Raw genomic sequence first — 24,648 nt, 5'->3', positions numbered from 1 at the left:
GGCAGGATGGATTTAGGCCCAATGTTTTGTGGCTAGGCTGTTATCCACTTTTCTCTTTCAGTAGCATGCAGAGTACCTTCATGCACTGAAGAGATTAGAACATAGTACTGGTGAAGGCTACATGTAGGCACCAGCTTGGCTTCTCCATGTTCAATGAATTGTCTGAACATTGCTGTCATTTTGGGAAGAGCAACCCTTTGTCTTAGCATCAGCCTGGGATGTTTGGGAATTTCCCCAGAACTCCCTTGGCCAACAACTCAACTGAATGCAATCCAGTTCTGCCACCAGAAGCCTTGCCTGGCTACAAGAAATGACCAGTTGAGACTACATATCTCCCATTACTAGGAGTCCTCATGGAATATAAAACTTTCAAGAAGGAATATATTACAAAGTATTAGAGAAAATCGACATATTAAATTTCCAGCAAGTTGAGAAGATTGCTGTCTGGGTTTAACAAAAAATCATAAAACTATCCTTGGGTCTTTCTTCATCCACAGTTGTATAAAAGTCCCTGAACCTTGTGGTGGCAGGTTAAACCCTTTCTCTAATATTTTTAGAGTATTCTTTGATATATATGATTTTGTTCCCATTTTCTTTTTTTTTTCTGTTTCTTTTTATTGAGAATAGATTCTTCTCTTATATAAAACATCCCAACCACAGTTACCCCTCCCTCCACTCCTCCCACCTCTCCTTTACATCTCCTCTCCCCTAGATCCATTCCCTTCTGTTTCCTTTCAGAAAAGAGCAGGCTTCCAAGAGACAACAACTAAACATGATAAACACAAGATATAGTATGACAAGAAGAAAGCCTTCATATGAGGTGGGACAAGGTAACCCAATAGGAGGAAAAGAGACCCAAGAGCAGGCAAAAGAGTCAGAGACACACCTATTCCCACTGTTAGGAGTCCCACCAAAACACCAAGCTAACAGCCATAGCATACACACTGATGACCCGGTATAGACCCACACAGGCCTTGTGCTTGCCACTTCAGTCTCTGTGAGCTCATATCAGCTCTGCTTTTCCATTTTCATATTTAGAGAGCAGACTTTCCTTTGATAGACTATTAAAGAGAATTTACGAAAGAAGTTGTATGCTTCACACAAATGTGAGGCATGCAATACAAAAAGTGGTACTTTCTTTTTGGCATTTTATTTTTCAGATATCTATTCCACAGTGGCTGTGTACGCATGTGAGTAAAATGAATGAATGATTAGGCAAGATTGGCTTGATGAAGTACAGCAATAAAGGCCAGCAGGAATGAGAGTGATTCAGCCTTTTATCTTAAGCTCCTCTGATGCTATAATACCAGAGAAACAGTCACAGTAAGAACGAGCCCACAGCCAGCACCTCTTGCCACTGGGACAGATTCTGCCAGATTTCTTAAGGAATTATGAAGTGAACCTGACAAAATAAGGCAAGCTATCACACATCAGCAAGACAAGTCTGAGTGGCCGGTGAGCACCATTTCACAGACACCTGTCATTTAGACAAGCAAGTGGGGAGACTGTGTAAGATGTAAGTGCAAATAATAAAATCCCTGTGTCATGAGCCATTAGGGGGCTTAAGAACCCTTTTTAGGGAACAAATAGATTAAAAAAAAAAACCTAGATTGTTAAAGTTATGATACTGAGGTCTGGTTTTTAAAAAATTGCAAAATTATCAGAAACAGTAAGAAAAACTCCAGTCATTTGACTTGTGGGAAATAAATTATTTGAGCCCCAATTTTCTTTGATGGAACTTACATCTTAAAACAAAAAAGGAAAACACTGTACTGTGTTGAAAAGGAATATGTGATGGAAAATGGAGAAATAAAGAGTCTAAGGTTTTAGGTTTATTGAGAGGATAAAATAGAATAGTCAGGATAAGCCTTATCTAAATGTGAGGTGTGAACCAAGACTGGGAAAATCGGAGGGCATCTGTCCAGGGAACATGGAGAGGCAGAGAGGGCAAGAGGGCCAAAGTTGTGCAAAGTCAGAATGAGTGGTTCCCTGGGAATGGCAAGGAATGTGCTGTAGAGGAAGGACTAAGAAGCACTGAGTAGAATAATGTAAGTCAACCATGAAGATCAGAATATGGCGTAGATGTAAACAAGTCACATGATCAAATCAGGACTAGAAGCCATCTTGAAGACTTCACCTTTGCCTCTCATGGTAAAGAAATTACATTATTGCCACAAAGCAGCCCAAACTTCTGTGTTAAAAATAGTCCAGAGTGGCTGGAGAAACACTCATGGATTAAGAGCTTATGTTGCTCTTGTAGAGGAGTGGAATTGGGTTCCCAGTACCCATATCAGACAGCTCACAGCTGCTTATTACTTACAGTTCCAGAAATCTGTTGCCCCTTTCTGGGCTCCTCAGGTACCTGCACTCACACCTGCCCATATCCTCCTCCCGCATATACATATAATTAAAATAAAAAAATAAATTAAAAAAATAGACTGGAAATTTAAAAGGCTAATCTTCTAGGAGGCTGTATATACTGCAGGAAGAGAAAGTAGCACCGCTATGATATAAACACAATCGTCACAGAATGTGATCTGAGCTTACTACATCTGAAGTGGGGGAGGGGTTCTGTGGTATGTTTCTTATATTCCCCCCACCCCAGGTTAATGTGTGTCCAAGAGCACATAAAATATGGTACATCTTTTGGAAGAGGAAAAAACAGTTATCCAAACTCAGAGATTGACTTCCACTCTCTTGAAGTATCTCTTTCTAAGAATCACGGTATTTTTTAATTGTTCTTTAAATTCAGGCTCTTGTTTTCCTCTCTGAATTTAAAGCCATATCAATATTACTTTATTCTAACCTGGGCTATAATTCCTTGCTTCAAAATACCTGCCAGTTTCCACTTGGTCATATGTTATTTCCTCAAATTAGTGTTTCCTATATTTAACCTGTCAACACTCAATTTAATTGTCTCAGTCAAAGAGTCCACAAGTCTGTCAGCTGCTCTGGTCTGAAATCAGAAGCCTCTTTGAGTCATAGCCCTTTATCTCATCTACCTTGGCTGTCTTTGAACGGTTTTAATAATTACTCCGAAGCATCTCTTGTATGAATTATATCTTCTGTTTTTCGGTATCTACCACCTACAACACATCTCACTCATGTGCTGCTGAGGGAACTTCCCAACAGTTACCACACCCATGTTGTTCCATCCTAACTAAAGCTAATAAACAACATTTTTGTTGACATATAAAATATTTCAATGTACACAATATAAGCTGTCATTTAGAGGGAAGAAATCAAAAGTTTGCAAATATTTAAAAGTATCAGAGAATATTATCAATACTTTTGATTTGGTGAAAACTGAAATTACGGTTTTAGAAAATGTAGATGTATAAAAATATTGACAAGCCAGAAGAATGACAATTACCCAATTTTTATATGGGTCAGAAGTTTGAAGTGATTTTCTTTGGGACAAAATTTAAATGATAATAAGACCACATCCTGTTTTGGACCCACTGAAGGAAGAATATGGTCCTTTTCCAGCTCCCTGTGACACCTATTCATTTAGCTCATGCATTCCTTCCATCTTCAAAGGCAACAATGGCCTGTATAGTCTTAGTAACATTTTCTATCCATGTACTCACTCTTTTGACCCTTTATTCCCCACATTTGATTGGTCTTTTTATTCCCCCAAGAATACAAAATTATTCCAGGATTCCAGAACAGAAACCTTATTATTTCCAGATTAACTAATTAGCAATGGTGCCTGTATCCCATTTCCTCTTAGCATGTAATATGTAACTTAGTAACATATATCACAATGTATTCATAGGTTTTAGGGATTATGATGTGGATGTATTTGGGGGCCCATTATCTTATCTACCATAATATATTTCAAATTGTTTACATATATACTCACTTTTATACATACAAAACTATTCAAAGGATAGATATCAGTACCTAATCCATAGGTTTGAATGAAACATACTTTTTTCATATAGTATTTCATATCTTCTGAATCTCAGCAATGACCATAAAGATCAGGAAAAGAAGCAGAACTATTTTAGTGACTCTAATTTTGCTGTTATATCCATCTGAACCTCTTTCCATGACTTTTAATGTTAATATTTCCCAAGTTGATAAATCAGATTTTCACTTGTGTGTTTTTGCTTCTGGTTTTCTCTTGCTGGTTTTCTTTTACATGACTTTCCTTTCATAGATGCCCAGCCATCCTTCAAAATGAAGAGTTTTAACTTCAAAGCTTCCTTAGATCAGCACAGCATCCCCTCATCTGAAGTTCTATAACACAGCTTATACCATGAAATTCAACCAAGTGCTAACCATTGAGGTTTGGAATGTAGTGTCTGGCCCTACCAATGAGATGGCAAATGTAGATGCTTGGTAATGACAAAATACCCCCAAATTGTTCTCTGAAGTGTCACTTGAAACCTGATGGAAATGTGGTACATACTTAAAAACATTTGTCAAATATGCTTCTGAGATTTTTTTTTGAGTGATGTTTTTGGATTGAAGTCATTTTGATTCATTTTTAGCTTTTGTTTTATTTTCTCAGTGAATCCCAATTTGTACACAAAAACAAATTCCATTGTCTTTATCTCTTTGCCACTAAATCCTGAAAGTCATCACACTGTCTACCTATCAAATCTCTCTTCCCTGTTTCCTGATCCCCTTTCCTGATCTGTAAATGTGATTGTCACCTGTAATTAAATAAAACTTACTGCAGCTCTGTATTCCCTTCCATTGACTTCTTTCTCTTGACCCATTAGCAGCCAAGTCCTTTAAAACCTATGTTCCTTAAATAAATAAATAAATAAATAAATAAATAAATAAATAAATAAATAAATAAACAAACCCATGTTTCCTGTTTTAATTCTCAAAGCTGCCTCTCAAATTTTCTTTAGATCTCTACCATAACACTGGCACTCCTCTGACAGGTAACCAATAATGTTTGATAGACAATGGATTGCTTGTTTGCCTTTTGCTTTGTTTATTTTGTTTACTTTGCTGTTGATTTTTTATTTTCACAGGGTCTCATAGCCCAAGCTTAAGTGGAACTCTATATAACCAGTGCTTCAACTTGTACCCTTCGTGCCCCACTCTCTCAAAGGCTAGAGTTAAAGATATGTGATATTAGGTCTTGCAAATGAACTATTTTTATTTATTTATTAAAAATTTAATATATAATTTAGAAGTATTTATTTTACTATTTTATGTGCATGGGTGTTTTGGCTTCATGTATGTCTATATGTATGTCTTTGAACCGTGTGTGTCTGGTGTCCCTGAAGTTCAGGATATCACCTGTGACTGGAATTACAGACAGCTGTGAGAAACCTTGTAGGCACTGGGAATCAAATCAGGATCTTTGCAATCGTGACAGATGCTCATAACCACTGAGCCAAATTTCAAGCCCTGTGAACTAGTTTTAGTTTCTGACTCACAAAGTTACTTAACAGAACTTGATAATGGTGACCATTATCTGCTTCTTGACACTGTTCCTTGACTTCTAAAATTTCCTAAGTGGGCTCAGGTCTTGCTCCTAAATGGTCATCTGATGAATGGTAAAAAAAAAAAAAAAAAAAAAAAAAAAAAAAAAAAAAAAAAAAAAAAAAAAAAAAAAAATGGTACTCTTTTTGATAATGGGAAGGTCTAATATTCTGACAACTAGATCCTTGTAATGTTTAGGAACATATACCGTGTATATTTAAGTGAAGAAACTGGAGTGTTGACTATATTAATTTTAACAAATTTCAGCTTAAGCAGCAGTACACGGCAGCAGCTCAGTATTAGCAATCATAGTTCTTGAGTCTTTTTTGGTCTCTTTGGGTTTCTCAAACAAACCCAAAGAGCACCTGATAGTTAAAACTATCAACACCAGGGTTTTATTTTGTGTGTTCATTTAAAATAGCAAGAGCCCACTCAATTGACAAGCTCTTTATTACAGGCATTGAACTGGTTTGAAGAGATGGTGATATTTCTTCTTTATTCTTACAAAGAGGTAGACTGAAAAAGAGGGCACCATGAGACTTGAAGTAGGTTGAGAGGACCGCTCAATGCTCAGCATATCTAACTCCCATCACCTAGAAACAATACACTTAAACCAGTTGGATAGGTCAAATATTCGGGGGCATAATCAAAGAATGAGAATTTTTAATTTTAGGTGATTGCCATGGTATCTGTGCCTTAAATTAAAAGCAGAAGTTACTTGGTCATGTTTTAAAACTTTTCTCATGCCATGGTGTTTCCATTTCTTTGATTTCATCTTACATATCACTACTTTCCTCTTTTCACTATATTTTATCCTCTTGGAGAAGTCATAATAAACTTCTTGTATTTAGGAATTCCTGTTCATTAATAGTTTATGTGCCAGATACTTGTGATGCATGTGTTCTTTTCATTTTTGTATGATTTTTATAAGGTGAAAACATCACTGACTTTTTAACAGATTAAGAATCTGAGCCTTAGTTTAAATAATTTCATTATTTTTGTTTTACCGATAATTAGTATTTCAGTAGGAAATACTAACTGTACAGGCGCAACATCAATAGATCTTCAAAATTTGATCAGATCAGAAAAACACACATAGGTAATATAGTAGACAATGCCATACATGCAAAACTTCATTAGGATTCATTTAGCAGAATTCATGTGAAGATGATTGATTGGAAAAGGAGGAGAATGGAATGTGTGAATGAAAGAAACACGAAATTTAAAATAATTACAATATGAGCTTAGTGATGGGAAAAAGAAAGAGAGACTGAGACTGAGAGAGAGAGAGAGAGAGAGAGAGAGAGAGAGAGAGAGAGAGAGAGAGAGAATCCCACTAGCATTAGACTACATTAATAAGAGCAATTGTGAACCTCTCTCTGTTGTTTTATATACAAAGCTAACACAGTTTCTGTGAAGCAGGTTACCCAACAGAAACACTGGTTGTCAAAAGTGGGCATGTCAGTGGCATCCTTAGTGTTTTCCATAATGTGCTCAGGTTACAGTAAGGAGCAGGGGCAGTAGGGACTTTTGCCAGCTCTGATTTGCTCAGTATTTATGTCTATCTGTCTACTTCATGTTTATTTTTAAGCATTGTTTCCTCATAAAACCAAAATCTATAAAAACAGAAAATAGTTTGTAGTTAATTTTCTTGGTATAGTCCTTAATTTATTCTTGTGACAAAATCATGTCTTTTTCTTTTAAATGTGTATGTCAGAGATTGTGTTCAGTTCTTTAATAAGCATAAACTCTTTCTGATGGGTATGAAGTATATGACTTTCTTAATGTCTGGTTGTTTACCATCAAAGCTTATCATGGTCCTGCTGAATTTAGTCCTGATGTCTAGAACAATCAAATATGTGTTAGCACATGAGGATCATTTCAATGATGTTAAGTTAAACCACGAAAGTTTAAACCATAGCTCTGGAAGTCAGAAAGTGAAAGAAGAATGCGCTCTGCAAGATACTTGATCTGTATCAAATTATTTTTCAATATTTTTTATCAATATTTTGCTTTTCTTGATGTTTATCTGAATTTACATTTCTCACTAAAATGACTGGCCTAAGGACAAAAGTGATATCAAGTGCAAAAAAAATTCAACATTATTTTTCTTTGTTGTTGTTGATTAAATCTGGTTCTAATACTGAGAAGAATTTCAAAATATGACCCTAGAGCAAGGCAGAAAGCAAAAGTCAACATGTTTCCCAAGGTATTAAAGCTATCAGAAGGAAGTTCTAGTATTTCCTTATATACACACAATGTAAAATGAATCAAGATATGATGTCATGCTTTATTGCAATCTTTATTTTCATTACAATTCACACAAAATGACATTAGTCTTACAAAAAAAACGTGGGATTTGAGTTACATCAATCATTTCTCACTCTTTAGAAAACAAACCATGAATTTTCACAAATTCGGGGCATAATTCTAGGGAACAGATGGTCTCAAAATTCAAACATAAGTGGCAATATTTCTCTTTTTTAAAGCTTCATTGGAAAAAGTTAACTTTTGTAGTTATGTTGAAAAAAAAAATGCAAAGACCTGGGCAGACAGTCCTTTTTTCTTTAGAAGTTGTAGAGGCCTTTTTTTCAGCAGTGTGATTCCCTGACATCCCCCCACTCTGCCATTCTACTAAATTTCCTCTCACATCTTCTATACAGCCCCCTCCCACATACACAGGACAGAAGCCGAACAAGTGGAGAAGAAAATGATGAGAGTAATACCGAGGGAAGACAGCGGCGTGGTTAACATCACAAGATCAGAGGGAGCCCAGAAGCAGAACCTAGAAAAATCCTTTCACAGCATGCAATATAGAACAAAAATCCCCAGAAAACTCAAATACTACTATTATCATGTTTCAAAACAAGAAAGCTAAGAAAGGTGACAAAAGGACCCAAGAAAGGATTGGACATACTTTCAGCCACCTGTGTGTCGGGGGAAAGTCTTCATCAGACCCCTTTCATTCTTGTCTTTGATGTATAAGCCCAATCAAGACAATAATATGTCCTTGAACCAAAATGAATCTCCTGTGATAGGCTCTTACTCTGGGTGATAAACAAAGCGTTTAAAGACATAAACTAGCTCTGTAGGTGGCCTTCACTTACTCCAAGAAAAGCTTTTGATTAAAATAAAAATGTATGTAGGCATAAAGTTGAAGGAAGTCACCCACAAAGTTTTATTTCATTTGGAAGACATAAACACGGGAACGGGACCTCTTTACCATCTCCACAAAGGTGGACAGAATGATCAAACCAGTCAGGGAGTAAAAAGGAAACAACTTCCCTTCAAGTGCCTCTGTGTTATTCAGTTTTAGGAGAGTACCATCAAGTATCCAAGAGCCTCTGCATAATTCTTTTCTGTAGTGTTCCCAAACTTGCTCGACAGCAAACAGGAGCATCTGTTCAATGGGCTTAGTAAGAAAGCTGAAAGGCAAACTTGACTTGAAGGAAGTCTGTGACTTCTGACCTAAATGCAATCTATTTTGAGGCAGCCTTCTCAGATCAAGAGATGAATACTGGGGAAAGCCAAGTGGAAGCCACCAAAGAGCAGGCAAGAGAACGAAGAACAATGGGAAGAACAGCAAAGAAATTGGGGCCAGATTTCAGCACGAAGAAGAGAAGTTCTGACGGGGAGGAATTTCTTCTCACACATACCTGTAGACAGTGCCGATAAAACCAGAATTACTTGCTGTCCAGTATGAATGAAAAATACGGAGACGCTACTTACTGTCCAATGTTTAAACAAAGCCAATATAACTGTTGTAGAGCGGACCATCTTAGACAGAGTCCCCTTAGGTCTCTGATGAAAAAAAACAAAAAACAAAAAACAAGTCTAAAAACAACTGGAGACAGAGGCACAACCACCAGCAGTACATCACTTTCTTAGATTTCTCAGCTCAACTCCTTTGGTAAGAGAAATCCAAAATTTAGGGCACTGGTACTAGACTCTCCATTTAATTTATCAGTGTGTCAGAATGTTTTGAGGAGGCATAGAACAATGTCCAACAAAAACATTCACCCAAGATCTTCTTAAACAGCTGCAAGTGAGAGGGGAGCACAAAGTTACTGAAATTTGGGTGAGAATGGTTCCTTATTATCTCCTAAGGAAAGCTCATAAAAAATGTAAACCATGAATAGACCAGCATTTTCAATCTGCCACTTTGTTTTGCAGATGGGTTTGGTGGCATGCAGGGAAAAGATGTTGCTCTAGAGTTTTATGCAATGAATTTTTTTTTTTTATAAAATGCCTTATTTTTCCTTCAAAACTTATATATTAAAATTTTGAACATCGGAAATTAAAGACACGATGAAATGCCTGGGTGTAAATTCTGTCCTCCTGTAGAATCTAAAAATTAAATATTACCTTCTCATTTAGTGTCTTGCACTGAAATAAAAATGAACATAATTAGAAAATTGAACTCAAATTCTTCTGTGATTCTAATTATCAGGCCAATCCTGCAAATTGTGTGCAATCAGAAATTAATAATTCTTTATTTGTCTTAATAATAGAGGACTAGGGTGGCAAGAATAACTTAAATCAATATGAATTACCCAAATCTATTTAAATCAATGCTTTTCATTTTTTCACTTATCAAATAATTCTTATTTAAAAAATTAAGTTTTGATAAGCACAGACACCTATAAATATGCTAACAGCCATTACTGTGTGTTTCTAAATGTTATATAAAATATACTTGAAGTGTGAAAAAAGTGTTAAGTGCTTGGAGGAAGTATCAAAGACATTTACAGTTAATTTGACCATATTAATTTAAAACTTTAAACATATTTGGCCTATAAACATTTTGGCAAGCTTTTCCTGACACAAAATATAGAAACTAGAAATACAGAAAAAAAAGCACCAACAGTATCCTATACTCACCAATTGGATAAAAAACACACTTTCGTATTAATATGTTTTTGGGAAAAAGAAACAAGGAATGAGAGAGCAAGTCAGAGGAGAGAGAGACAGGGACAGAGAGAGAGAGAAACAGAGAGACAGGGGATGACTATGGAAACAATCTCTAGTTAAGAAGAAATATTTTATGAAAATGGATATTAACCTTTTTTATAAAAAGCAATTATTTCTTATATGGACACATTTTGGTTCATAATACTTATTGTAACATATTTCCAGTTAGCCATTTTCTCAATAATTTAGTGGGTTTTGTGTGTTTTGCATTCAGCTGTTAAAGTTTTTGAGAATATAAATTATTTTTTCTTAATGATTACTTCCATTGTGTTTAAACCTAAAATATCAGTAATGATTTATATCGAAGGCACAGTTCTGTGTAGATGTGATCTTTGAAGTAATAATTCTTAAGTATTTAACTTCAAATTTTCTTTATTCTGTAAAATTATTAAGAACTCCAAAAATCTTAGAATTTTTTACACAGCATAGCTTTTAATAAGCTGAAAGATTACAAAAACAATGTTTCTGTGAGTTTTATACAAATGCCTTCAAAGTTAACTTCTTACAATTTCTTTGAATTCATCAAAACCAAAGAACCAACATTGGTACGTTGTTGTTCATCATATTCTAGACTCTGTTTGGATTTTGCCAACTTCTCCACTAAAAATTTTCCACTCAAATTAAATTCACGGTATGAATGCTGGCAGCTGAACTGGAAGTACAGCAACTGCTTTTCACCACTGAGACATCTATACTGACCTCATCATCAATTCAAAAAGCTATTATAAAGTTCCTTCATTTTCCATAAATAAACACATGAAGCTGCATTTTTTCCTTCTACACTCCAACTAAAACACCATGTTGCAACAAATTTAAACCATAGGCAGACATTAGACTGACTCCTCTATTGATCTAGACAGTTTTGTGAAACTATAAAACAGTGAAATCTTTCTTTTCTTATTAAGGAATTTTTTACTCATTTTACATACCAATCACAGATCTCCCTCTCTTCCCTCTTCCTGGCCCTCTAGCCTTGTCCCCCAACCCACTCCACATTCCCTCCCCCTGAAAAGGTAAGGCCTCCCATAGGAAGTCAGCAGAGTCTGGTACATTCAGTTGAAGCAGGTCCAAGTCCCTCCCCCTGCATCAAGGCTGGGCAAGGTGTCCACCACAGGTAATGAGCTCCAAAAAGCCAGCTCACACACCAGGGATGGATCCTGATCCTATTGCCAGGGGATCCCTTAAGCAGATCAAGCTACACAACTGTCTCATTTATGCAGAGAGGCTAGTCCAGTCCCATGGAGGCTCCACAACTGTTGGTCTAAAGTTAATGAGTTCCCACTAGCTTAGTTTGGTTGTCTCTGCAGGTTTCCCCATCATAATCTTGATGCCCTTTGCTCATAGAATCCCTCTTCCCTCTCTTTGTGCTGGACTCCTGGAGCTCAGCCTGGTGTTTGGCTGTGGGTTTCTGCATCTGCTTCTATCAGTTACTGGATGAAGGCTCTATAATGACAGTTAGGATATTCACTGATCTGATTGCTCGGGTAAGCCAGCTCAGGCACCCTCACCACTATTCCTAGTAGTCTAAGCTGAGGTCATCCTTGTGGATTCCTGGGAACTACCCTAGCACCAGTTTTCTCCCTATCCCCATAACGTCTCCCTCTATTAAGTTATCTCTTTCATTGCTCTCCCACTACATACCTGTTCCAGCTTGACCATCCTGTTCCCTTATGTTCTCATCCCCCATCCCCTACGCTCTATTGCTCTTCCTCACACCCAGTTTACTCATCTATTTCCCCTTCCCAGGGTAATTCATGTGTTCCTTCTAGGGTCCTCCTTGTTAGTTACCTTTTCTGGAGCTGTGGGTTGTAGTCTGGTTATCCTTTGCTTTACATCTAGTATCTAATTATGAGTGAGTACACACTATGTTTGTTTTTCTGAGTCTGGGTTACCTCACTCAGTATGATATTTTTCTAGTTCCATTCATTTGCCTGCAAATTTTATGATGCCATTGTTTTTTTTTTCTGCTGAGTAGTACTTCATTGTGTATATGTACCACATTTTCTTTATCCATTCTTTGATTGAGAGGCATCTACATTGTTTCCAGGTTCTGACTATTATGAACAATGCTGCTATGAACATAGTTGAGCATGTATCCTTGTGGTATGATTGAGCATTCCTTAGGTATATACCCAAGAGTGGTATTTCTGGGTTCTGAGGTAGATCAACTCCCAATTTTCTGAGAAACTGCCATACTGATCTCCAAAGTGGCTGTACAAGTTTGCACTCCCACCAACAGTGGAGGAGTGTTCCCCTTACTCCACATCCCATCTAACATAAGTTGTCATCAGTGTTTTTGATTTTAGTCATACTGACAGGTATAAGATGGTATCTCAGAGTCATTTTGATTTGCAGTGAAATCTTTTTTGAAGTGTTTTGTTTAGGATATATTGCTTGTGATCAAATAATAAGATTTCTTAGGAATTTGTTGCTATTTTGGCATGAGTCAATTAACTAGATTTTCAAAATCTGTTGTAAATATCTAATGGGGAAACTATGGAAAGTTATAACCATCAAAAATATTTTTGCCCTGGTTTACTTTGCTGAAGCCATTTAAGGATTTACACTATTTTTGAACCATCTTAACCATTTGTCTGTTTCCAGGTCTTTGCTTTTGCTTTCCCTAAGGAAGGAAAATTTTCCTCCTAGTCAGTAGAATGCATCTTTCCCTCACTTCTTTCAGGTTTACCCCACCAGAAATGCCTTCTTTGACTATTCTGAAAAGAAAGAAAGAAAGAAAGAAAGAAAGAAAGAAAGAAAGAAAGAAAGAAAGAAAGGAAGGAAGGAAGGAAGAAAGAAAGGTAATCACGGGCTGGAGAGATGGCTCAGCGGTTAAGAGCACTGGCTGCTCTTCCAGAGGTCCTGAGTTCAATTCCCAGCAACCCCATGGTGGCTCAAAACCATCCATAATGAGATCTGGTGCCCTCTTCTGACCTGCAAGCATATGTGTAGGCAGATCACTGTATTCATAATTAATAAATACATCTTTAAAAAAAAGAAAAAAAAGGTAATCACAATCTGTTCCACTATAGCAGTCTTTATTCCATTCATTATGCTTAATTAAAAATATTAATTATGTGCATTTATGTGTGCCTGTATAGGAGTATGAACATGTTATTGCAAGTGCCCTCAGATGCCAGAACAGGGTGCTGGATCTTCTGCAGCTGGAGTTATAGGTGGCTGTGAACTGTCTGTCTTGAACACTAGGAACTGAACCCCAGTTCTCTACAAGAGTTGTATACGCTCTTAACTGCAGAGCCATCCCTTCAGCTGAGTCCTTGTTTTTGTTGATTATGCCTTTTTGTTTTCATTGTTGGACTGACTTTTGTGGTTGTTGTTATTTTTTTTACATATTTGCCATCACATGCTAATATGTCTACATGTGCATTGTTTCTTTCTCCTGGAGTATAATCCTCTAGCAACAGACTTTGATTGAAAGTATTTTATCATAACATTATATCTTTTGTAAAATTTTTATGTATGTTAAAAATCCTAATGAAGACATTAGTTGTGGTAGATTATACCTATTGTACCTTCGTTGGGACACGTAAGGATCACAAGCAATTCTTCAAACAATATTTTTTGTTATTTGATATTTATTAAAATAAGCAGGATTGTGAAAGCTGTATTTTTTTCCGAAGAAGAAAAATAGACTTAGAATGTAAAATATTAGTTGAGGTCACACAATCTCAGAAAGAAAAATACTGCATGTTCTCTCTTAAATGATGAATCTACCAATAATATATAAATATTTGTAAACAATGGCACATGTGGACACAATATAATACATAGAAAATATAACAAGAAAGGACAACTATTATGGGATGTGGAAGGACTTATGCAGGCAATGGACATGAGTTGTGAAAGAGGGCATAAAGCCAATTGTTTTTGTACTTGGAACTGTCATGGAGTTTTAATTTTGGGTGGTGGATAAGTGCATACAGAAATATGTAATAATGTAAGTGTAACAACCAATGTGGAGCTCCACAGCTTTAAAATGACTATTTTAACTGTATAGAAGGTCACTGATACTTATAGAATGTGAATCCGATTAATTTTTGTGTGTGATGTCTATTTTATTTGCAAGGTTTTTGAATAATAGAATTTTACAAAATAGTTTGAAAATACTGTGTATCTTCAAAATTATTGTGTGGAGGAGGGTAAAAGTAGTGAAAGTACACAGTATATTTGTTAAAAGTGACAATTTTACATGAGATCCAATTAATTTGGTTTTTCGAGTCAAGGTTTCTCTGTGTAGCTTTTGAGCCTGTCCTGGAACTCACTCTGTAGCCCAGGCTGGCCTCGAACTCACAGAGATCCGCCTGCCTCTGCCTCCTGAGTGCTGGGATTAAAGGCGTACGCCACCACCACCCGGCAAAAATAAATAATTTAAAAATAAATTTTGAAAATGTTTCTAGGACTGCTGGTCTGAGAAATCTAAAAGTAGAATCTTTAATATCTGAACCATAGACAGTTCTAGAAAAATAAGTTATCAGAATAGGAATGCCTTTCAAAGATTACAACCACTAACATGAGATTTATTGAAATAAAAGAGCAGCTTGAGTGGTAGGTCTTAGAAAATCTTATATTCCCATTACCTTTTGTCAAGAATCTCAGGTTGAATAGAACCTGTCCACTGACCTCATCTTCATAAGGGTGCTGTTTTTATGTGCATGATGTACACCACCAGAATGCTCTGGGAAGAGATTCTTGGCTTTTTACTTGGGGGAAAAGTTTGTTGAATGATGTATTTTTGATGTTTTTCTAATTATCCCTAACTTTCTATGTAGGTCTAATATATATAGCTTATTATAATTCACATTACAAATAAGTGACAATCTGGGAGAAAAGCACACAGTATTAGAAAAGAAAGTCCTTCAAGGTCTGATTGCATTGTCCTTCACTAATTGTGCTTAACAATTCATTCAAACTTTGAAACCTTTTTAAAAATTCTGCTTTACATCATTTACAAATAACAATAGAAAATTAAAGGCTATATGTTGTATTTTGAGTTACTGCACTCTCTTCTTAAAAGAAAATTTTCTTATAATGCTTACAATGTTATCAATGATAAAAGAATGTTTATTGGATTCTACCTGTATTATTTCTTACCTTTTAAAAGTACTATGTCTTAGATGACTTTGGTTATCTCAAATAGAAATAATATTTTACTTTTAGTATTGAAAGAGCTGAAGTACTTTAAAACTAAGCTTTCTGACTGCCTATCCCTCCTGCCTCTAATGTGTCAATCCTCCCCTTTCCTGAACCCCCTCTTGTCTCCTGCTCTAGAGAAGTTTGGATTTTGGGTAATTATGACCTATATATCAGACAACAATATTTGATACATGGCGAGAATATTCACTGAATTATTGGGGCATGAAAGAAAGTTCTGAGGTTGGCTATATAACCAATAGTGTCATAAAATCAATAAATTTGCTATCTGAACAGAAGTGAAGATCTCAGAATGAATTTCAAAATTTAGGTGTCTTGTATAGCCTTGTAGATGAATCATATTCCATATAATTTCCATGCTTATATTTAAGTTTGCTTTTATTATGAAGCCCGTGCATATTCTTTCGAGACAGGGTTTCTCTGTGTAGCTTTGCGCCTTTCCTGGGACTCATTTGGTAGCCCAGGCTGGCCTCGAACTCACAGAAATCCGCCTGCCTCTGCCTCCCGAGTGCTGGGATTAAAGGAGTGCGCCACCACCGCCCGACCGCATATTCTTAATCTAGTCTCTTAAGCTAATTATTCCTCTACTCCAAACACATAGCAATGTGGAAAACCATAAATAGAGGGAGAAGGAGGGTGCAGGTAGAAAAGAACAGAGAAAGCGATGAGGAAAGTCATTTACAAAGCTGAAGTAGGAAGGTTGTGAATTTGAGGCCAGCCTGGGTTGCGTAGTGAGTTCCAAGCCAGTAAGACTTTGTCTCAGAAAATCTGAAGCCAAACAAATTAAATCAGAGCAACAATAACAAAAACCAAGCTAAGTGACTCTGCAGAAGAAAATGGAATGAGTATACCACACTGAAAATGAATGTGAGGTTGTAGGTTCACATTCTTCTGATGCAGGCAAGCAGAGCAGAAACTTCATTTACATTTATAAAAAGAAGATTCCACATAATGTAGAGTTCTTACCAGAACCTCCTTGGTTCTTAACACAAATTTCTGGATTTTTTAAATATGCTCTGCTCCAACTGTGCACTTGGGACCACAATTGGTTCAAAGACACATACTTTGAGAGGTAGAAGGTAGCCAAGAACAAATCTTATCCAGTCATTGACTTTCCTAGACTTCATGGTATACAAGAATGTTTGCATAATGAGCATTACTGGGGAGAGATGACATCTCCTTCTGGATCACAGACCATGCTTGTTTATTCTCCAATACGTCAATTGTCTCCAGTCAGCACAGAAGTGAATTGCAGCCATAGACAACTCAACACTTAGCATACAGGAATTGCTTGTTTGTCTTTGTATGAAATCTGAGGTTAGGGAACTGGTAGAAATTCTCATACTCTAGACCAGTGGTTCTCAGCTTTCCTAATACTGATATCCTTTAATATGGTTTCCTCATGTTGTGGTGACCCCCAACCATAAAATTATTTTTGTTGTTACTTCATAGCTGTAATTTTGCTACTGTTTTAGGTGACACCTGTGACAGAGTTGTTTGTCCCCTACAGGGGTTGAGGGCCACAGGTTTGAGAACCACTGCTCTAAACAGTCCTACTATTGTTAGTAGTAACTCTTTTTGTCTATAACTCTGAGACTTTTGTCTTCTGGTAGTTTCCACGAGTAACATTTAATTGAAAATATGCTCTTACATCCTTCACAGTTGACACTGTAAAAACATTGAAGGTGAATTATAAGAATTATGTGGATAAACCTCTTATAAATATTATTATGAGAAGAACGCCTCAAAACTACATATGTATGTATGAATAACACACAAGACACTACATGTTTATATACATTCACATGTATATTTATGAATGTACACAAAGTATAGACCCATTTTGAAGCCAATATATACAAATAACCACATATATGTTCAAAGAAAGTTATGGGAGGTTATACACCAAACAATTGTAGAGAATTCTAAACTCTTTGAAAAGAAGGTGACTAAACAAGTGGGCTAGTGGTTGGGGAGCAATGAATAGGGAAGGGAAAGAATTCCTGCAGTTGGACTGAGGTTTGCTCAGACTCTGGATGAAACCACCCAGGTAAATATAAGTAAACAGTAAATAACATAAGTAAGTTGGTCAAATCTCTTTGCCAAATGGATTTCCACATCAATGAACTTGCTGGGAGAAAGGGACCTTATGCACAGAATTCCCTTAGCGGAATTATTCCCATGTGAAAGGATTCATTATTCTAAATAGATCTGAGATTTATGTGTTTGTGAGGAATTGTTCTTTGAAGAGTGCAGTATCAATTATTGAACATTCCTTGGTCTAAATGGAGATATTTTACAGTCTATGCTCTTCTTTTGCAAAGTCACTTTCAAAGTCCATATTTGGGAGCATCTAGCCAAATATTGCATCCTGATTTTTCTTAATAGTAGTACAATTTTAATAACTCCTTCAATATATCCTGAGTATCTGTTAATTAGAACTGTCATTCGATTCTGTCTACAGTTCTTTTACCTTGGAATCTATTGAGCTGCTGCTTCTTGGGTATAATGTATTTCTCTAACAAATCTTCATTTATTGAGCATTTATTGGATGGTTTGCACATTTCCTATTTTATACTCATGCCATACCACCGTGTGACACTGTCTCCTGTTCCCTACTTCCTCAGTTCATTACAGTATCCCTGTCATATAAACTAAATGCAAGTTCTTGTTTAACACTCTTCTTTGATAGCAGCATTACCCGATGCTAAAATAATCCTCAAATATTTAAAATTTGATTTTCTAGCTCTGGTCTTTCACTTACTCCCCACCCCACAACAAGCTCATACTGCATATCAAAGTAGTACTAAAGTGGCCATTCTTGCATGTGTTTAGGCTGTTATGTGCCTGTAGTAGCTAGAGGTCAACTTTGGATGTCTTCCTCTTTCTCTGTCTGTCTTTTCAGATGGGATCTTTCAATGAATGTAGGGTTCACCAGTTGCCCAGGCTGCCTGCTCACTGAGCTCTGGGGATCCACACTGCACCTAGATATTTTTATGGATGCTAGGAATTTCAACGTTGAGCCTCATGCATATGAGGCAAGCACTTTACCCACTCAACCATCTCTTCCAGCCCTATGCAGCTGGTCATTCCTAGTACTGTTTATTTTACTGATGTTCCTTGTCTTGTCTGATACCATTGTCATAAGGGAGATCTCTAAGATAAAAATAACAAGAAACAAAAATCAACTTGGGTACACTTTTGACTCTTTCAGTTTCTCTTATCAAGTCCCTTCCCTTAGACCATAACTTACCTAGGGTTTGTCTCCTCCTACCCCACAGTCACTTCCCTCTAACCCCATTCATTGTCACAGCCTTGTTAACCTCTGGTGCTAGACACTCACTTCCCTTGCTATAGTTACAGCCTTAACTGTCTCCCTAATCTCTTCCTCTTTTTTAGTATCTTCCACCCCAGTTGCATAAATGACCCCTCTACCCTCACTTCCTGCTCTAAATTATCACACTTAGAATAAAATCTGAATTATGTGTCATTAAAAACAACAACAAAATACAAGCAAAAGGAAACACTGGCCTATCTAAGCCTAATTTGTGTTTTCATTCTTTCCTTCCATCCCGCCACTCTTGTACAGCTGTTTCTCAGACAGGGCACATCCAGCATTCTCTGGTCTTACGACATCCTGTGATCTCTGCCATGTCACAGATTTGTAAATGCCATTACTTCTGTCTGAACGACAGTCTTTCCTCTCTTGTTTCATCTCAAATCATTTGAAGACTCACTTAGATGGCATATCCATCCCAATTTTTGTTTTATCCAACCCTCAGCTTGCTGCAGTCATAAACAGTTTTCAAGTTCCTCCAAGTAATCTCACCAAATCTCTTAAAGATGTATTCATGTGTGCTGGAGAGATGGCTCAGAGGTTAAGAATACTTGTTGTAACCTTATCAATATCTAATGTTACATAGAATGTATAAATATGTTTACTTGCTTGCCAGATATGAGGGAGTAACCTGTCTCAATAAAATAAGGTGAATATTATTGGTGAATATAAAAAAATAAATGCACCAAAATTTCACCTGCGATAAGATCTTGGCATGTGGATTCCATTTGTTAGTTCCTTGTTTGATATGAACAGAGAAGGCTGAAGCACAACACAGGTTGAGTGGGTGGGGTATAGCCTATAGGTTAGATATGGCTTAGCTAAAATAAAACCAGTCGGACATGGACACTGGTCTCCCATTCTGGATGTGAGTGCTGATCCAAGCCTGGAGTTTGTAGGTAGATCTTGAATATGGGGAGGGTGTAAGGAGGGGAGGGTCATGTGAACTTACCCAGGTAATCCCTTAAAGAAGATGTGTCAGATATAGCTAGGAAAAGAGACTCAACATGGAATTTCTTTATTGTTAATCACTTGAAATTAAGTATGTTAAACTGTAAAACACTATTTCATAAAGAATAAAATTAAGATAAGAATCTCTAAGAGGAAAAAAAAAGAACACTTGCTGTTCTTGCAGAAGACCCGTTGAATTCCCAGTACCCACCTGGTGGTTGACAGCCACCCATAACTCTGATTAGAGGATCTGATGTCCTCTTCAGACTTTTGTGGGCACCAAGCACACATATGGTCAAAATATGCATATGAAATAAAATGAATAAATCTAATGCAAACTTCAAAAAGATTTATTCACCATTTATTTTCTTCAGTCTACAGTGTCTTAAGTGCCAGAGCCAAGTGTAACTTTTCTTGTCTCCCAAATGACTTGAAGGTAATAGCCTCTTAAAAGATGTGTGTCAAACTGAATTGAGGTGTCCTGAGGATGTCCAGGTAGTAGATGCTGGACACAAATGTAGAAAAGGCAGCAATGGAGTGAGGAGATCATATTTAGGTAATTTTGGAGAAGTAAAAAGAGATTTGTGAAAATATGTCTTTAAGAAAGAAGAAAAGCCAGAGGTTATGAAAGAAAAATGTCCATGGACAGAATGAAAAGGAAGAGCTAGCCCAGAAGACACAGGGCCAAGTTCAGACATGTCACTAGAGTGAAAAGACAAAATGTCCCATGAGCGACTGGTGCTAAATTTCCCAAGAACCAACATGGTTAGACCATTGTATTTTCAAAATTAATTTAGTTCACCATTCTAATCTATTCTCTCAGAATTATTGAACACATAAAAGTAACAAGTACCTATGAATGTCAGGTAACTTACATGTCACTCTCTTTTAGAAATGTTTTATGAACTGTCACTCCTCTTGGAGAACCTTGGTGCTCTGGGTTTGTTACTCAAGAAAGCTGTTGAGCATTGGGATTTTTAGCCTCTCATATTTTACCTGATTGGAAAGCCAGAATTCCATGAGTAGTGGTATTAAGCTGACAAAAGTCTTGGAACCTTTCACAAATAAGAAAATCAACATGCTCCCTCACTCAGGCATCTTCAGAGGGAACAGTTTTGATTTAAACTGCTAATTCCTTTTGCCAGACAGTAGTAGGCAAAAGGAGATGAATTGAATTCCTTCCTCATCTTAATAAAGAGGATATGTTGGAAAGATAGAAGATTGTTATGGGTTTATGAATTCCTAAGAAAAGGGATCTGTTAAGACTCTAATTAATAAGAGTCTGTTTTTCTCCTGAGTGTAGTGTATTTTCGCTGTTGCCTCACAGTACTTGCTAGTATATTGTTACAATTTGTTGTTCTGTGTATTTCTTTTCCCCTAATACACTACCAATGGCCTCTAACTATGCTTGCTGAGCACAGTATAAACATTTTTAATTTATTTTTCATCTGTTCATGTTCTATGTATAACTGAGCTGTTTTAACATAGATTTCATGGCTTGAGAAGAAAGAACAAGATTTCTCATGCCAATATTATACTCACATATTTCAACGGAAATATCAGCAAACTTTCTTCATATCTGTTATCCAAGGAGGGTCCTGGGTGATATAGGTGATTACAATGAAACAAAGATATACACATAGATGTGTACACATACACTGTTAGCTCACCTGAGAGTGAGGGAATTTTGCCTACTTACACGGAAAGAAGATTCAAAATTCAAGTTAGAAAATGTTAGAAGCATAACTTTTAAAGCATGTGAATAATATTGACATATTGCAAACATAAACTTGGATAGCATGCTTTTTATTCTTCTCTCTTGATGAAGTTTAGTGTAAGATATTAATATTTCATATTTATATGTATATGCTCACACATATACAAGTTTCTCCCATTACCTTGTAGGAATTCCTGAACCATAAACTATCCCTGAGAATTGATTCCACACTCCCTCAAATATGACTTTTCATAAGCCAACTCCTTTAAAAATATAACATTTCATATATTTCCCAGACTACCCGTCAAATCTGTTGCATGCAAACATAATACTTTTACTACTTTCTTAACACATGGTGTTGAGAGGGAAAATTTTAATATATCTGTGTGATATCTACATTAATGCAATGGTGGAATATTGAAACCACTTTTATCTGCCATGTTTCTCAAATGAAAGTGGCAGCTAATTTTTATGGTAGTTAAACTGTGAACTGGCTCACAATCTTGCCTCTATGGTTGTGCCCCTATGGTATTATTAAGGGCGTCGTCTTTATTCTTCATCTTAGACTTTCAAAGTTGCTATGGATATAGGAAGCCTATCATGTGGCCATGTCTGTACCGGAAAATGTGTGCAGCAAATTCTTAATAGAATTCACAGGCCTTTCAAGAGATCGCAGTAAAATGTCCTGGCATTTCCAAGGCATGCTATAGTGAGTTTGCCACTCTACCTGTTGCGTGTCTGGCTTGCCGTCCATTTTATACCTTCATACTTCACATATCCATGTGTGAATTTGCTTGTGGTGAGTAAAGGCTGTCATTCAAATTTTGAGGTAAACATGGCAACTGTTAGCAGCAGTAACTTTCTATGAAAAAGGCTCTGCTGATAAGCAAACTTCTCTCGTGAATGCTTGAGTGGCTTGGAAAGAGATCATGCTCAAATATCCTTATGCTTTTATGTGAAATGAGCATGCCAGATTCCTTGCTGCAATGCTGATAAACTCTTGTAGCACTCCCACTCAACAATATCTTTTCTTTAGCTGTCCTGATTCAATGAGTGACATTCAATGTTGGTAAATCCCCCTCAGAGTAACTCGAGCTTACATGTGCCACGCCACAATGCCAGTAATGACAAGATCCTGAGGGGATTTGAAACCCTACCTCAACAAATTTATTTCTGTTTTTCAACATATATTCAAAGCAACACTTTGGCATTGTAATGTGATTCTTGACAGGGTAAGGTAAATTCATCATGCTAAACTGAAATGTTTCTGGCAGATGTCTACCCTGTAACAATCAAATTGAGTATACTGTAATATATGACAACCAGAGTGCTACCTTTAGTTGTAAAACTTACAAGTATAATACTTTATTAATGCAAACCTGGAATGCAATTACACAATGCATTATCCCAACATGTTTTTTCATTTAGAAAACTTTTTGCAGACAGCGTGCCAACTTACAAACAAGGAAAAATTTTTAAATGGATATAGGGCGGAAAGAAACTGTAACCTTTACATTTCAAAGATATTCAGGCATTTTGATACATTTCAAAATCACATGCCTGCTGAAATTTAAGAAAGCATAAAAGTGAAATGTTTTCTCTTATTAAAAATTAACTTCTGCTCTCCATGGAAAAAGTCATTTGTCCCAGAAGAATGCTCTTCTTTAGAGAAGGAGTGATTAAAATGCCAACAGTAAGCAGTGAACTCTTAAAAGTGGATAGTTTTTGCAATAACCTAAATACGGACACCATCTACATACTTTAACATAATTGATCGCATTTTTGCTCCAAGCACCTAAAACATATTTTGTTTGAAAGAAGTTGTCATCCAAATGAATGGTACCCTTTTGACTTCCTAATAAATTCAAAAGCTCTGCATGTGACTTCTGGTCTATGGCATATTTTCTCAAAACAAAAGCACTCACAGGATCAAAACACAAAACCTTTTAAGTGTCTGCCACATATAGCTTTCCATGTTACAGTTTTCAAATAGCAACAACTCCTGTTGCCCTGCTGCCTATACTTTCCAAAAATATTTCAAAATATGTATTTGCATGAACAGATAAGCTACCAGCTCCTATTTGATGACCCAGGTGCCAGAGATAAATTGAGTTTCTGCCAGGGGATCTGCATTCTGACTCTCTTTAAGTATCTGTCTCTCTCAGTAGAAACAACTCTTGACACGCTCCTCCCTCAAAGACTCCAAGTGGCATTCTCTTGCTCTGGTATCTCTCTGTCTTTTGCCCTCATTATTTGTGTTCTTCAAAGACTTCCTTGGAAGTTCTTAGATATTTGCAACTCAAATTTAGATATTTACATTGGAAGTTAATTATTAAAAAGAAAGCACAGCGATTCAGTCAATGCCTCTTTTATTCTTTAGTGTGAAAATTGAATAGATAAGACAGGTTTGGTCATTTCATTAGAATTATGGAAAAATAAGATATGACACCTAGAACTCAAGGCAAGCTAGGTAACCTCTCCAGGGCAGTAAACAGCCCCTCAGAACAACACAAAATTGGAACATCTCCAATTGGGAATTGGAGTCAGGTGGTGTAAAAAGACAAAATTGGCAAGAATATAGCTTCCGAAACTTTACTCACTAATTTTACTGCTGCTGGAGGCCAAGCAGAGATTTGAGTCATCGAGTCTAAGACTGGTCCCTGGGACTGGACCTACTCAATGCACTAGTTACAGAATTTTTCACTTAGTCAACTGATCAGTTACCAGTAAATGAATGGTTAGTGACTGGCTAATTTAGTTTTCAAAGGTCAGGCTAGAAGTGTGAATAATGCAGTAGAGATCTGTTCTGTTAATATGCATCCCTCTTGTTGCTTAGTCTGTGTCTGATTTTGAACATTTAAGTTTCCACAGTGTACGCCTAAACACCAAGAGCAGATACTTGAGCATCTCTTCTCCGGCAGGCCCTCTGGATGTCTTAGTCCATGTCATCTGCTCATTTTCTGCCTTTCATTTCTCTCACATTCACCCCATCTCTACGCATCTCACCCAGAATTCACCCTATCCCTAAACTCCCCCACCCCTGCATTTT

The sequence above is a fragment of the Peromyscus eremicus genome, chromosome 3, assembly GCF_949786415.1.
Source record: "Peromyscus eremicus chromosome 3, PerEre_H2_v1, whole genome shotgun sequence".
NCBI classification, from domain to species: Eukaryota; Metazoa; Chordata; class Mammalia; order Rodentia; family Cricetidae; genus Peromyscus; species Peromyscus eremicus.
This window is presented reverse-complemented; position numbering follows the sequence as displayed.